The sequence below is a fragment of the Dama dama genome, chromosome 7 (assembly GCF_033118175.1).
Source record: "Dama dama isolate Ldn47 chromosome 7, ASM3311817v1, whole genome shotgun sequence".
NCBI lineage: Eukaryota > Metazoa > Chordata > Mammalia > Artiodactyla > Cervidae > Dama > Dama dama.
The window spans coordinates 38,524,544-38,539,048 of NC_083687.1; positions in this window are offsets into that span (position 1 = coordinate 38,524,544).

Below are 14,505 nucleotides of genomic sequence, written 5' to 3' on the forward strand. Positions count from 1 at the left end.
ACAAAAGGTATTTAATGGCCTTCTCAGGAAAGATTGGATACTAAGAATTAATACCTAATCAAAACAATGTAGATATTAGCGCAATACATTTTATTTTTCCCAGTGGCTTCTTGAAGTGAACTCCCACATCTTCTGAATGGGTCAGGTTATTAGTAAAACCCAGAATAGTGATTTTCAAAGGGCTTCTTTACCCTGAATCATTGCCATCTGGTTTGAGGAAATATTTATGAAAACCTTTAGCACATGGCCTCCTCATAATTTTGAACATGTTTTCAGCAAGTCCTTGAGATGAAATTTCTGAAAAAAATACAAGTTTTTCCATAAGTATTGTTAACAGAATGAATATAAGTATCAGAATTTGTTCTTAGGATGCTGACTTTATCCTTCATTATCCATGGAAAATGTAACATCCACCAAATATTATACTCTTAATATGGGCCTGACTCTTTGCTAACTGGCCAGAAAGATATAGATATAGATACAGATTTGGCATTTATATATTAAAAAATCTCAGTGTATAGATTATATATAAAATGCAGTTTTACATATTACATGTAGATATATGAAGTGAGTTTTTATATATGTGTTAAATTATATTTTATAAAATATATACATGTGTGATATGTTTAAAATCTAATTTAATTTTCTTTCAGTAGAAACTCTGGGCTCAAAGAGATGTGGTGATCTCATTCTTTCAACATTCAACAAATATTTGTTGACTATTTGCTGTGTACCAGGCATCATTCCAGGCATTGAAATCAGAGATACGAACAGACTAGGCACAGTCTGATTGTTTGTGTCCTAGTGAAGGCTGTTGGAGAAGGAAATGGCAACCCACTCCAGTGTTCTTGCCTGGAGAGTCCCAGGGACGGCAGAGCCTGGTGGGCTGCCGTCTATGGGGCCGCACAGAGTCGGACACGACTGAAGCGACATAGCAGCAGCAGCAGTGATGGTTGATAAAAGAAAGGAGAACAAATAACATAATATCTGACAGTGATGAGCTATGTAGAAAGTAAGTTATATAGGAAAGATGTGTTAGTGGCTGAGGAAGTCTTAACTGAGAATGGGACATTTGAGGTGAGATCTGAGTGATAAGAAGCAGCCATGTGAAGCCTGGAAAGGAGCATTCCAGGCAGAAGAAACCGTTCCTACAAAGTCTGTAAGACAAGAACAAGCCAGGCATATTCGGGGAAAGCAATGAATGTGTGGCTGGAATCTACTGAGCAATGGGGAACATTATATTCAGCATTACACAAGTCCTTGTGTCTGTGGTCAAGAGTCTGGAAGTTATTCTCTGCAATGGAAAACATTTGAAAGTTTTAATTAGGAGCGACATAATCTGATTTTATTTCAAAAGAAAGTTAGTTACTTGAGAAGAGATACTAAGTCCTGCGTTTGCTTGTCTTTGTCACAATACTTACCCCGGAGCCTTGAACCTTGTCAGTGCTCAATTAATATTTGTTATACATTCCAGTTACTTAACATTAGTTATCCTCCAGCTCAGCTCTCACCTCCTGTGGCAAACCATCTTTTGGCAATAACCAAAATTATGATGTAATTACATTAAATTGCATCCAAATATATGGATTATTCCAACCCTTTCCCACTGAAATCTAGATGTGCTGGTTCACTCATGAAACTACCCCTTTATCAAAGTTCCATTAATCTCCTGGATGTACCATTGTGCTCATTAACTAAATGCATGGTAGGCACAGAAGCTACTTTGGATTTCACTTAATAAACCACAGCAATTTAAGGTAATTACTCATATCTTATGAAAAGAAGCCAATATGCAGCCAGTTGAAACTGCCAGAGATCTGTGGGTGAAAGAACCCATAAAGTGAGGGGGATTGGGAAGAGGAGCCTGAGTCCCTTTGCCTAAGTTTTCAAGTGGAACAATTATTTAGCCTAAAAAAAGACTGAACTGACTTTTAAAAAACTTTAAAAAGCCACTTCAAATGTTTGCAGAATACTTACAAAATGTTCAAATGCCCAATTTACTGCCTAGATTTAGCTTTTTAAAACAAATTTTTGTTGCCCAGATTCTTGTGATTTACCTTTCAGAATTACAAGTAGTGCTTTATGCCATTTGTGATGGCAAAGAAATAAATGATAAAGTGTATGACTTTCTACCTAGTAATTGTTGTGTGGATTATCATTTGTATTTATTTTAACTCTGTACACTTACACATTCCTTAGGATACCTAAAAATGCTTTCCAGAAAGGAATCGAGTTAGACTACTTTTATTCATGTGCTACTCAATGTATAGGCCAGTTAGTATAGTAGATAATCAGGGAAATTGTACATACTTCTATATCGTTACACAGAAAAAATAACGTGTAGAATACTGATTACCACGGTGGTGGTGATTTAGTTGCTAAGTCATGTCCGACTCTTGTAACCCTGTGGACTATAGCCTGCTAGGCTCTTCTGTCCATGGGATTTCCCAGGCAAGAATACTGGAGTGGGTTGCCATTTCCTTCTCCAATTAATTACCATAAAATGAGTTTATTCCACAACTTCCAAAGTTATGATAAGTAAAGAAACAAACCATTTTTTAGATATTCAGATTCTATAATTCATATAATCTGAAGGTCAAGTAATGTGTTCCCCTCATCTGAAAATGACTATCTATTAACCTCTTTGGATAAGGAAATGGCAACCCAATCCAGTACTCTTGCCTGGAAAATCCCATGGACAGAGGAGCCTGGCAGGCTATAGTCCATGGGGTTACAAGAGTCGGACATGACTTAGTGACTAAGCCGTTAACTTCTTAGGTTAATAAGCTCCTCAGTGTAGGGAAAGATGATCAATGTTTACTCTACCTTCACTGTACTCAGATACTTTTTATCTAAGTCTCTTATTTAAACCTTCACAACACACTTCTAAGGTGAATGCATTCCTCACTTTGCAGATAAGAAAGATGAGTTTTCAACATATAAGTAATTTGTGGATGTGTGCTTGGCTGAGTCCAACTCTTTGCGGCCTCATGGACCATAGCCCGCCAGGCTTCTCTGTCCGTGGAATTTTCCAGGCAAGAATACTGGAGTGGGTTGCCATTTCCTCCACCAGGGGATCTTCCTGAACCAGGGATCAAACCCATGTCTCCTGCATTGGCAGGCAGATTCTTTACCACTGCACCACCTGGGAAGCCCCATAAGTAACTCATCCAAGAGCAAACCAAAGAGCAAACTAAAGAAGCCTTGGGTTAGTGTTTAAAGACAAGTCTGTTTCCCCCAACATCCAAGTTATGTCACTTCAACAGAGTCTTTCAATTAAACAAATAACCCCCTCCCAGAAGAAATATAATCAAAACATGTTTCTACTATAATCAAAACATTCCTATTCTCTACCAAAATATGACCAGTCATTTGAAAATATCTTTTTTTCCTTTTTCTTGAAAAAAAGTTACTAAGGTTTTTTTTTTAGTAACTTTTTAATTACTCCACTTTTAAAATCTCCACTTGTTGCCTCATTTCACTGCATTCAGACCATGTGTTGAGGAATGGCCTATTTAAGGTGAGATTCTGACAAGGACCCGTAAGACACTAGTGGCTCTCACAAAGATTTTATGGTGAGGGGGGGGAAGACAGGCAGACAGACACCTGTAACATAAGGGCTTTCTATTTACAGAGTAATACAGAATCACAGAGAGGTGACCTAAAAACCAGACTGGTGTGAGGAAGTCCTCCCCAAAGAGGGAAGCCTATTCTGATTTCTCAAGGAAAGGGTTAGTCAGGAGAAGAATTGGAGAAAGGGGATAACAGGAAGCTAGGAAATCATACCAGGAGCACAAACGTGAAACAGCATGGTATCTTCTGGAAACTGAAAATATTCTAGTTCTGCTGCCATATAGAATATAGAGAGGTTGGATGCAAAGAAGGAAGCAGGAGTGGTGACAAATGACCCCAGAAAGCTAAATCAGGACCAGTTCCCAAAAGTACTATAAACCATGGGCTCAGTTCTGTTTGACTCTTTGCAACCCCATGGACTGTAGCCCACCAGGCGCCTCTATCCATGGAATTTTCCAGGCAAGAATACTGGAGTGGGTTGCCATTTCCTTCTTCAGGAGATCTTCCCGATCTAGGTCGAACTGGCGTCGCTTGCATCTCCTGTATTGGCAGGCGGGTTATGTACTCCTAGCACCACCTAGGAAGCCCACTGTAAACCACGCTGCAGTCTTTGAACCCTCCTGAAGGTGATGGAGAGGCATTCAAGGATCACAACCAGGGGAGTGAGAGGACTGGACTTACAGTTTAAATAGACCATGCTGGGGTCAGTGTGATAATGGACTGAAGCAGGGCAAGATTAGACAGGAGAACAGGTGAAAGGCCACCACACTACCCTAAGTGAGATCATGATAAAGTCCTTGCCTTCAGTAGTGGCAGCAGGAATGGAGTGAAAGGTAAATTCCAGAGACATCAAGGGTGGACTGGAGGTGACTTGGGAAATCACTGGACATGGGAGTGAAGGAAAGCTGAAGGAGGCCTCTAGAATTCTTCCGTTTAATGACAGCAACAGTAAACTGACAAGAGTGTCATTCGTCAAAAAGAGAAAAAGCAGTCTTGAAGGGAAGCCCAGGCATGTTGACACTGATGGGAGTTATCCACACGGAGCTGTTTAGTGGGGTGCAGGAGTGAGACTAAGTTTACACACAGATTCCCAGAGCCAGCAGTTCATATGTCATTTTTTAATTTAATATTTTATATTGGCATAGTATTCTTGCCTGGAGAATCCCCATGGACAGAGGAACCTGGCAGGCTACAGTCCATAGGGTTGCAAAGAGTCGGACAAGAAACCTAAGTGATGTAGCATAGCATAGTTGATATATAATATGTCACGAGTATACAATGTATATCATTTTTAAAGCAACGGAAGTGAACAAGAGTATGCTAGTTGGATGCTCTTACTCACTGGAGAAGGTGGGGGGTGAGAAGAGAGTACCACAGACCACAAATGTGGAAGACGTGGTCCCACAGCAGAAGAGCCCAAGACAAGCTGTCGTGGAGCAGTGGACACCTGGGAGAAAGTGGTAGAGAAGGCCAGCGAGGAGAGCTGTGAGCAGGAGGATGCGACCGGTAGTGTCCAGGCCTTCAGGGAGGGCCCATCAGATCAAGATTGAAGAGCACACAGTAGATTTAGCAACAGAGGTGACATTGACTAAAAAGGTGAGAGCTGGGTCAGTAGACTTGTGGGAACAGAAACCAGACTCAGGTTCTCATCTGATAGAGTTTCCTGAATGAAACAAAGAACTCATCTAGAACTCTTATTTGCTGACAGCTTTGTGCCAATTTTAAAGTTTAAACTTTTTCAAGCACTTTCATTTAGTTGACAAATGAGCAAAGGACTTATACATGCCCTGACCTTAATTACAGCTTTCATAAGCTAGTCACTTTCATGTACAAACAGGCTCATCTGTGAAATGGGTTGGTTGCAGCATCAGGGTAAAACTGAGCTAAGATGTAAAAGCTATCGTTAACTCAAGCCAGTTAATACAGTTTGAATATATAAAGCACTATTAGAAGGAGCCTAGAACACGATTCCAGTTCTGATAATTTGCAGACACAGCATGGGGATTCAATTACAGCTAAGTCTTAAAGTGTTCTGTTGTCTTTGATATGTACATATGTTTTTTATTTTGATAGAATCTACTATTTTTTAAAGTATTTGTGCTGGAGGTTAGAATTAACCCCTGATGTAGATTTAATAGCATTATATCAGGTTTCTACTAGTAGAGTTTTCTTTCAGAGAATGTGATTTATCAAGAAACATGTCTAAATTAGGGTAACATTGATCCTCACTCTTGTATTATTTCCAAGATTTCTTCTTCATCAGGTTACTTTTTTAATTTTTTAAACAATGAGAGCAAGTAGAATTAGCTTTTTATTGCTTTAATAATATTCCATGACACTACTTAAATGTAGTCTATGTTTGTAAATTTTAAATATTGTAAGTGCATGAATATAAGACATAAAACATCTATGTGTGTATATGTGTGTGTGTGTGTGTTGGGGGGGGGGGTGCTGTTTTTAGGAAAGATTTTCCTCCCTGAAGAGGGCAAGAAAACAGAGAGGAAAAGGGCAGACAAGAAGAGGAACTCTTTCTCCTCTCTTCCTTCTTCCCGGTGTTGTTTAGTGACAGTGAGATGCCTGGAGCTGCTAAACCCATTAATGTGATTAAGTGATGCTGAGCAGTGAATAAAGGAAAAAGCCTGGGTTTCTGATGATGCTGTGGAGCTGGTCAATCAACCAGTAACTGCTCCCTTGACTTCTTGTCGGGAACACAGTGACCCTGATAATTAAACCCATTTTTAAACAGGTGTTTATATCCTCTCCATCAAGAAAAAATGATTTTATACACAGCACACATACACATACACGTAGTACACAGGGTGCATTATACACTGAAAGACATTTGGTCCTCAAAAAGTAAGAATTTCATCTACAACAACAAATGAAGGTGGTTTTAGTCACACCATTTAGATTCGACATTTCAACAAAATTGATCTTTCTTAAAAGTCTAGAAAAAAGCCACTCTGTTCAAATACACAATAGCAAAAGCCACTTTGATTTAAAAAAAAAAATTAGAGTTGAAATCAGCCTCCATTAAAAAAAATAGCCGGAAACAATCGTTAGGATTCTTAAAAATAAATATGATTTCAGGCTACAGTGCAATTAAGTTATGGCATTATTTAAAGAATCAGTTATAACTAATCATAAAAGACACATCAAGTTTTCAAGTTTCATCGCCACAGAATTTTAAAAGGAAAACAAGTACTTCCCAATCTTTCAATTAAATCAATACAATTATGTATGATTTTTGATTCACTATTACAAACTGCAATACCCCAAGAGGAATATGTTATATTAACTCCCAGAAGGAGGAGAATATAGAATTGATTTAAGAACTCAGAAGAAAGAATTCTCTGATGGTGCAGTGGTTAGGACTCAGCGCTTTCATTGCCAGGGAATGAATTTTTCCCTTTGTTTACAGATTTTGAATAATTTTGAAATAGGTGGATTTCCTCTCTACACTGGAATTTGAATAAATTAAAATTTCCTTTTAACAGTGGAATTTGGATGCTTTTTGTGGACTTAATTCTTATCTGGAAAATAATTCCCTGGTGGCTCAGACGGTAAAGAATCCGCCTGCAATGCGGGAGACCTGGGTTTGAGCCCTGGGTTGGGAAGATCCCCTGGAGGAGGAAATGGCAACCCACTCCAGTATTCTTGCCTGGACAATCCCCGTGGACAGAGGAGCCTGGTGGGCTACTGTCCATGGGGTCGCAGGGAGTCAGACACGACTGAGCCACTAAGCAAGCATACAGCATGCAGTGGAAATGACAAGAAACTTGGGGGGCAGGAGACCCACAGAATCATGATTATCCCACAGAGAAAGGAAAAGCTAAGTGGCATCCAACATATTCTTTAAGAGATTAGGAAAGATTTCAAATATTCAAAGATGGGCGCAACTGAAAATGAGAAAGAGTGTAAGAGAAGAGAGGACTCTCAAAGTCCGGATCCTTTGTGACTGTATTATTAGAACTTGCACAAGGAAGAAAAGCTGAAGACAGCTGCACGCCGGCTGCATGGGAAGCTTTCCGGTGTGCTCAGATTTTCAAAGGGCGCAAGCTAAAGATGAAAGCCGGGACAAGACCAAGGATGATGAGAGAAGGGCACCAACCTGAAACAGACTCAGAAAGTTTGAGGCCTCTGAAGCACATCCCTGAAAGCAAAAAGGTCTGGGACTCAGAAAGGAAGCACAAAAAGAGACAGACAGGCCCACTGCTTGGTCCAGAAAAAACTCAGAACAATTTCCCTTCTGTTTTGTTTCCATCTTCACCATCTTGAGGCTTGACGCTGGAAAAAAGAAGAGCATGTTGGCTGAGAGCAACCAAGGCTCCAAACAGACATCTGCCTTCCTGTCTCCTCAAGGTACCGAGTCTCTGAGGCCCCATGGGAAAATCTCCCAACGGTCCAAAAGGCTGACAGATGATACAAGGACCACTTTCAGGCATCTTATATAATCATGGAGACAGTCAGAGAAGGGCAAACAGTCCTCTTTCAAGAGGGAAGGGAAGAGGTAAGATTGACCACAGGCCTAAGTGCTTTACATTAAGCTCCAGAAAAACTCAGGATTTCCATTCTATTTAACTGACTGTGATCATTGAGAAAATAACTCAGCAATTCCATGGAGCCAAACCAAATTTAATTAAGTGACTACATGCTGGTTTCTTTCTTTTCTTTTCTTTTAATAGGGACTACTAATCTGGCAGATATGAAAATTCCATGTAAGGTAAATTTTGATTTCAGGGAAACATTTCACAAAGTCGCATGATATTTGTGTGATATTCCAAGTCACTTTGAAGCCTGATGTGATGATTCTTCAAAATGCCTTTTTATTTTTTTGAGTATGACTGTATTCTTGGCAAACTTATTACTTCAGATATTGGAAAAATCTTGCAACAGAATTCTAACTAAGCTACTATGCAAAAATAATCGCAAAAATGGACATGTTGATAAAAGTAAATGTGATGGTTAAGTGAATAATTTTATATATGGATAACACATATGACTATCCACTTTTCTAAGAATTACCTTAAAACATATGTCATACTTTAAATTTTTGTCCTATGCCTAGTGGAAAAGAGGGTCAGTTGTGTAATTACACTGCCTAGGTTGGGTTCTACTTCTTATTAGACTTGGGGCAAGTTAATTAACCTCTCTGGACTTAATTTTCTTATCTATAAAATGGGGATAATAATAATTTCAAGGGGCCACTATTAAATGAAACAATGTACATAAAGCACAATTATATAAAGTGCTCCATAAATGCTGATGCCTTGAGTGGTAGTAATTGTTCAGTAGTCATTCTGTTTGCCTCCGAGCAATCCAATCAATATTTTCTGCAGGAAAATGGTCTTCTCTATCTGTACCTGGTAAGATTTTCTTTGCAAGCCACAGACCACCTGTGTCTTTGTCGATGGGAATTTGTTTTTTCCATGTTAACGAGACCTTCAGTGGTTCTGTTCTTGAACTGGTTCCATAGTTCACCGTGTCATGGCTCTAGGGTAACACTTCCATGGTTCTCTCGGGTTTTCCCTCATGGCCACAGGATAAGCCACAGCAGCTGCTCCCAGCAGGAAGGAAACAGGAACGTGCACTCATCAAAGTCCTCTCACCCATCACCCGGCAAGAAGAGCCTTCTCAGACATCCTCCCCTCCCCTCCAGGCTTCCCTTCAGCACGCCTTGTGGGACACACAGCTGGTCCTGCCAAGAGGAGGCTGAGGACTGAGCATTTGCCCTTTGTACCCACAACAGTGGGAAAAGGAATTCCCCACTTTCCCAGGGAAAAAAAAAGGTGAATCAGGTTTGCCATCTTATTCAATCCTTGTTTCTCCTTTTTCTTATCCATCAGATATATTTTTTCTTCCCCACAGGCTTATTTCAGATGGCTAAGCCAAAATAGAAGCCCTACTTCAATCTCTATACAGACATTCATTGTCAGAGGTAAATAAATAAGTAAATACACTCCCTGCAACCCGCCCCCCCCCCCCCCCCCCCGCCGCCCGTCTCCCTAATGTGACAAAACAGGTAATTATTAACCGATGTAGAAATTTACAAATATCTCTTAAAAAAAAAAAAAAAATTGGGAAGCCCTGAGCCAGATGGTCTCTCATGATTGCTTCTGGCCCGATGACTCACTCTTTTGTCCCAGTGTTTCACGCCTTCTTTCCCAGAAATCCCCCTGATCTCATCGCTCTGTTTGCTTCCTCTTGCATTAGGTGGATCAAATGTCTTTCAAAAAATCACCTTCCTCTTCTAAGCAATGCGACAGGAGAACAACAGAATGCAACAATGCAACAGTAGAAACGGTAGGACATAAGGGACTGTGTGTGTGTAGAGAATGTGGACAGAGAGAAACTAGATTTGCCTTTTGACTTCACCATGTTAACTTCCAAACAAAAAATAAAAAAATCCTCTGATATCTTTCTGATAATTCCCAGCCTTGGCTCTCTCTCTACCCTCCCCCTTATACTTCTCATCTCAACCCAGGTACTCTTGCCGTTCCCTACCCCTCCAAAGAGAGAAAATCAGGAGGATATAAAGCTCTCCATCTGCTGACACAGGAACACAGAAATCGTGAGAACTAGAAGACCCTTTTCCACAGCAGACCATGCAGAAAGCTAGAGCAGAAAGTTCTCCTGCTCCGGCCTTTCAAAGGAGGCAGTATGTTCTTTCCCTTCATTGTGGGGACTCGTCTAACCAGACGCCCGGGGCCAATCTTGTTCCTGAAAGATAACAGAGAATCCCAAACACAGAGCATGCCTGACCACAGCCAGTGAGGGCCAGGAAAAATCCAGTTGAGCTGGAGAGGTCAATGCTTATGTATTATGGAAGAAACTGGATCAAAAGCATTCTGCACCAGCCCAAACCACTCTGCACTGCTAGTAGAATACACCGTGGGTCCCACAAGCATCAGATAGGGCAGTTGAGGCTAGCGCCCATGTAAGAGAAAGTCCATGTTGCGAAGGACAAGGAAACTCAGAGACACCAGCAGGGTGACCAAGGTCCAAGAGGATAGGGAGACTTCAGGAAGGTTTGGGGCTGGCCTGACATATGACGTAGAATTTACGCTGAGGGACGAGGTCTTCAGACTTCCAAGGCCCTCCACAAACCTGAAATTCCAACAGAGACCTGAGATGGGGGATCACCTGAAAAACTATCCGGGTAAGAAGTGTTGATAAACCGGTTAGGAATGGCACTTACTCTTGAGAGAGACTTCAGCTTATTGGAGCACAGTCCCCAGCTCTGCCAGTGGGAGTGCCCTGGGGGAACGTGCTCTGTTCCCGCTGTCCTACTTCACGAGTTCAGATTCTGCCTCTGTTCATCACGGCTAAGTCCCTGCCACAATTAAGTGGGGAAGGCAATCCATGCAAATGCATAGGACCTGCCCACAGTGAAGGTGAGTGCCCGCTTCTGTAGTTACCAGGTTCTTCTCATCTTGAGATAATGCTGCAGCTTCCCACAGGTGCCTGGGGCTGCAGATAACACTTTCAGGAAAAGTTTTATTGCGCAATAAAGAGGTGGTACTCAGACCTCGATTTGAGAAATATTGGGAAAGCATTCTATGAGGGGATAATCCTATTAAAATGTAGAGATTTGGGGAGGATGGGGATTTGTTAAGCAGTGTAATGTTCTGCGGAACACCTTAAGTGTCTCTAAAAACACGGAGTAAGTGTAATAACTTGTGTTTGTGAGCTGCTTTTTAGATATCAAGGGCTGACGTGTCATTCAGTGTCTGCCAAATGATCAGAAAATCCTACCTGCTGTATGGAGACGGCTAACAGCCTACTGTAACAGAAGTTTCTGGCTCTGGGTCTCGGCTCTTTACAGGGCTGGTTTGGAGAATACCTTTGTTATGTCTTTGGTGGCTCTTCAAATAGACAGCTGTCAACCCCCAGTAATCCTCTTTGTTCCTGATGGGATGTATAACCCACAAAACAGTACTATCCCCTCCCTAAAAAAGAGGCTTTTACATAAATGTGTTTTTTAAAATTTCTTTTGTTTTGATATGGATCATTTTTAAAGTCTTTGTTGAATTTGTTCAATACTGTCTGTTTAATGTTTTGGCTTTTTGGCTGCAAGGCATGTGGGATCTTAAATCCCCAACCAAGGATTGAACCTGTATCCCCTGCACTGGAAGGGTGATGTCTTAACCACTAAACTGCCAGGGAAGTCCCACAAGTGTGATTTGTAAACTACCTGCATCAGAAACATTTTTATTTAAAAAATGCAGATGGGTAGAGATCTGAACTCCACCTCAGCATCAGACACCCAAATTTCTGGGCATAAGGTCTGGAAATTTGTGTTCTGAACAAGTACCCCAGACAATCCTTACAAATACCAACAATTAAGGGCAATTAGGTTAAAGTCTCAAGGACTCAACTAAAAATAGTTAATTTCTGCTGGGCAAATGGCAAATATATATATCGCGTTTACAGGCATCTAAAAAGGACTCAGGTTTGAGGATCAGACACCAAACCAGCAAACCACACACCAAACCTCCATCAGGGAACCCAGAGCAAGGACTAGGGGGAGGCCAGCAAGGCACTCATCCCAGCCACAAAATTTAAGGAGAACCCAGCTTCCCTGGTGGCTTAGATGCTAAAGAATCCACCTGCAATGCAGGAGACCTGGGTTTGATCCCTGGGTCGGGAAGATCCCTTGGAGGAGGGCTCTGGCAATCCACTCCAGCATTCTTGTTTTTTTTTTTTTTTTATTAGTTGGAGGCTAATTACTTCACAACATTGCGATGGGTTTTGTCATACATTGACATGAATCAGCCATGGAGTTACATGTATTCCCCATCCCGATCCCCCCTCCCACCTCCCTCTCCACCCGATTCCTCTGGGTCTTCCCAGTGCACCAGGCCCGAGCACTTGTCTCATGCATCCCACCTGGGCTGGTGATCTGTTTCACCACAGATAATATACATGCTGTTCTTTTGAAACATCCCACCCTTGCCTTTTCCCACAGAGTTCAAAAGTCTGTTCTGTACTTCTGCCACTCCAGCATTCTTGCCTAGAGAATGCCATGGACAGAGGAGCCTGGCAAGCTACAGTCCATGGAATCGAGATGAGTCAGACACAACTGAGAGACTGACACTATCACAAAACTGAATAATCGAATAATACCTAAAAGTCAAAATTAACGCATGAAAGATCCATGAGGAAGCAAGTATCAAAATTTTAAATACAGGATCAGCATTAGCCTATTTTTCCTTTGCCGGAGGCTGCAATATCCCCTTCTGGGTACTGCCAGTGTGGCTCTCTGCCTCCCAGCCAAGCTTGCTGACTGGACAGTCCTCATCCAGTCTTTTATTGTATCTGAAGGTGGAGCCTGGAATAGAGGAATGCCAACCATCTCATTCTCGAGTTGCAGTTCAGAGGGTCTAGGGTCAAAAATTCTGATTTCATTGCCTTGGATACAGTGTTCTTGCTATAAAAATACAAGTTAGATTGAGTTCTGCGGTCCTTAACCAAACAGAATTTTATTCCAGTGACAGGATTAACTTGCCTCAGACATATAGGCTCGTAAGAAAGCCTCACTTACTCTGATGCTCAATTTAAGGGATGCACAGCCGCAATCCAAGTGGTCAAATGGGCCCCTCTGTGGGGTGTCCCTCTGCCTCAGATGTTGCTTTCCGATAGACTCTTCAGAGTGTGTAAAATTTTAAATCCTTTATAAACATCAATGATTGACATAATTGGTGTAATTATAGGTATCTAAAAAGCAGAAAAGGCCTATGTAACAGCTGCCAATAGTTGGTTGCAGGAGACATGCAGTCACTTGCGGAGAGCTAGGCTCCGGGTATAAACGCTTGGGTAATATTACTTCCAGATGGACCAACTTGAATCAGAGATGGTGCAGAGATAGAAAAGTGCTCCCTCCCAAGGGACTGAGCCCTGCGGGAATCAAGGGGCGGGAGACGCAGGAGGGCCTCCCCTGACATTATGATGAGTGCGTACACGTTAAGAGAATCATGGTGGTCTCCAGACTCGGATGTTAGGTAGACATGAATAAGTTTCGATTATCTTTTGTCAGGTCTAGTTTTTAAACACTCCACAGTTGTTAAGGTCTCTGTTAATCATAGCAGAGAGGGGAAAGCAGTTGGCAGTCCTAATTTGCAAATGGGCATGAAAGAACAGACGATATCTTGTGGGTTTTTGTACTCCCCTATATAGAGGCTAAGATTGCATTTGTAAAATGCTTGTGGTATTGAGAAATTCTTTAAGCCTATTTTATTAGTAATCTGTATTTGAATCTACAACATTGGAGCCCTGCCCTTAATATCCTCCCACTTTTTTTAAGGATGTTTTTTGATGTGGACTATTTTTTAAGTTTTTATTGACTATGTTATGATATTGCTTCTGTTTTATGTTTTGGCCACGAGGCATGTGGGAATCTTAGCTCCCCGACCAGGAATCGAACTCTCAGCCCCCGCACTGGAAGCTGAAGCCTCAATCCCTGGACCACCAGGGAAGTCCCCCTCCTACTCTTTTAGAGAACATGTGAGTTGGGAAGGGGAAGGGGAATTAACTGGGAGAAGCCGAAACAACTTAGAGGAATCAACGCTGCAACAGATTCCCAAGGCCGCTACCAGTGAATCTGCCAAAATAGAGGCCAATTACTAACCTACAGCTAAAGAGATCTCCCCACTTCCTGAATGTTTTTACTTCATCTTGTCAAATAACTCACCCTTCTACAAACGAACAGCTTTATTAAACATAACATCATCTTTTTAAAATGTAAATATATTTAGCAGTTAAGAGGCTGAGGATCATTTAAAAGTTTCAATCACATTGATGTTCTTCCAACACCTACCTAACAGTAGTCCTCGAAGAAAGATACTGAGCTTTATTTTATTTTGAGGGAACAGGGATTCTAATCACATTCTATTAGATTTTATTTAGGTTATTATTTATTATTATTATTATAGA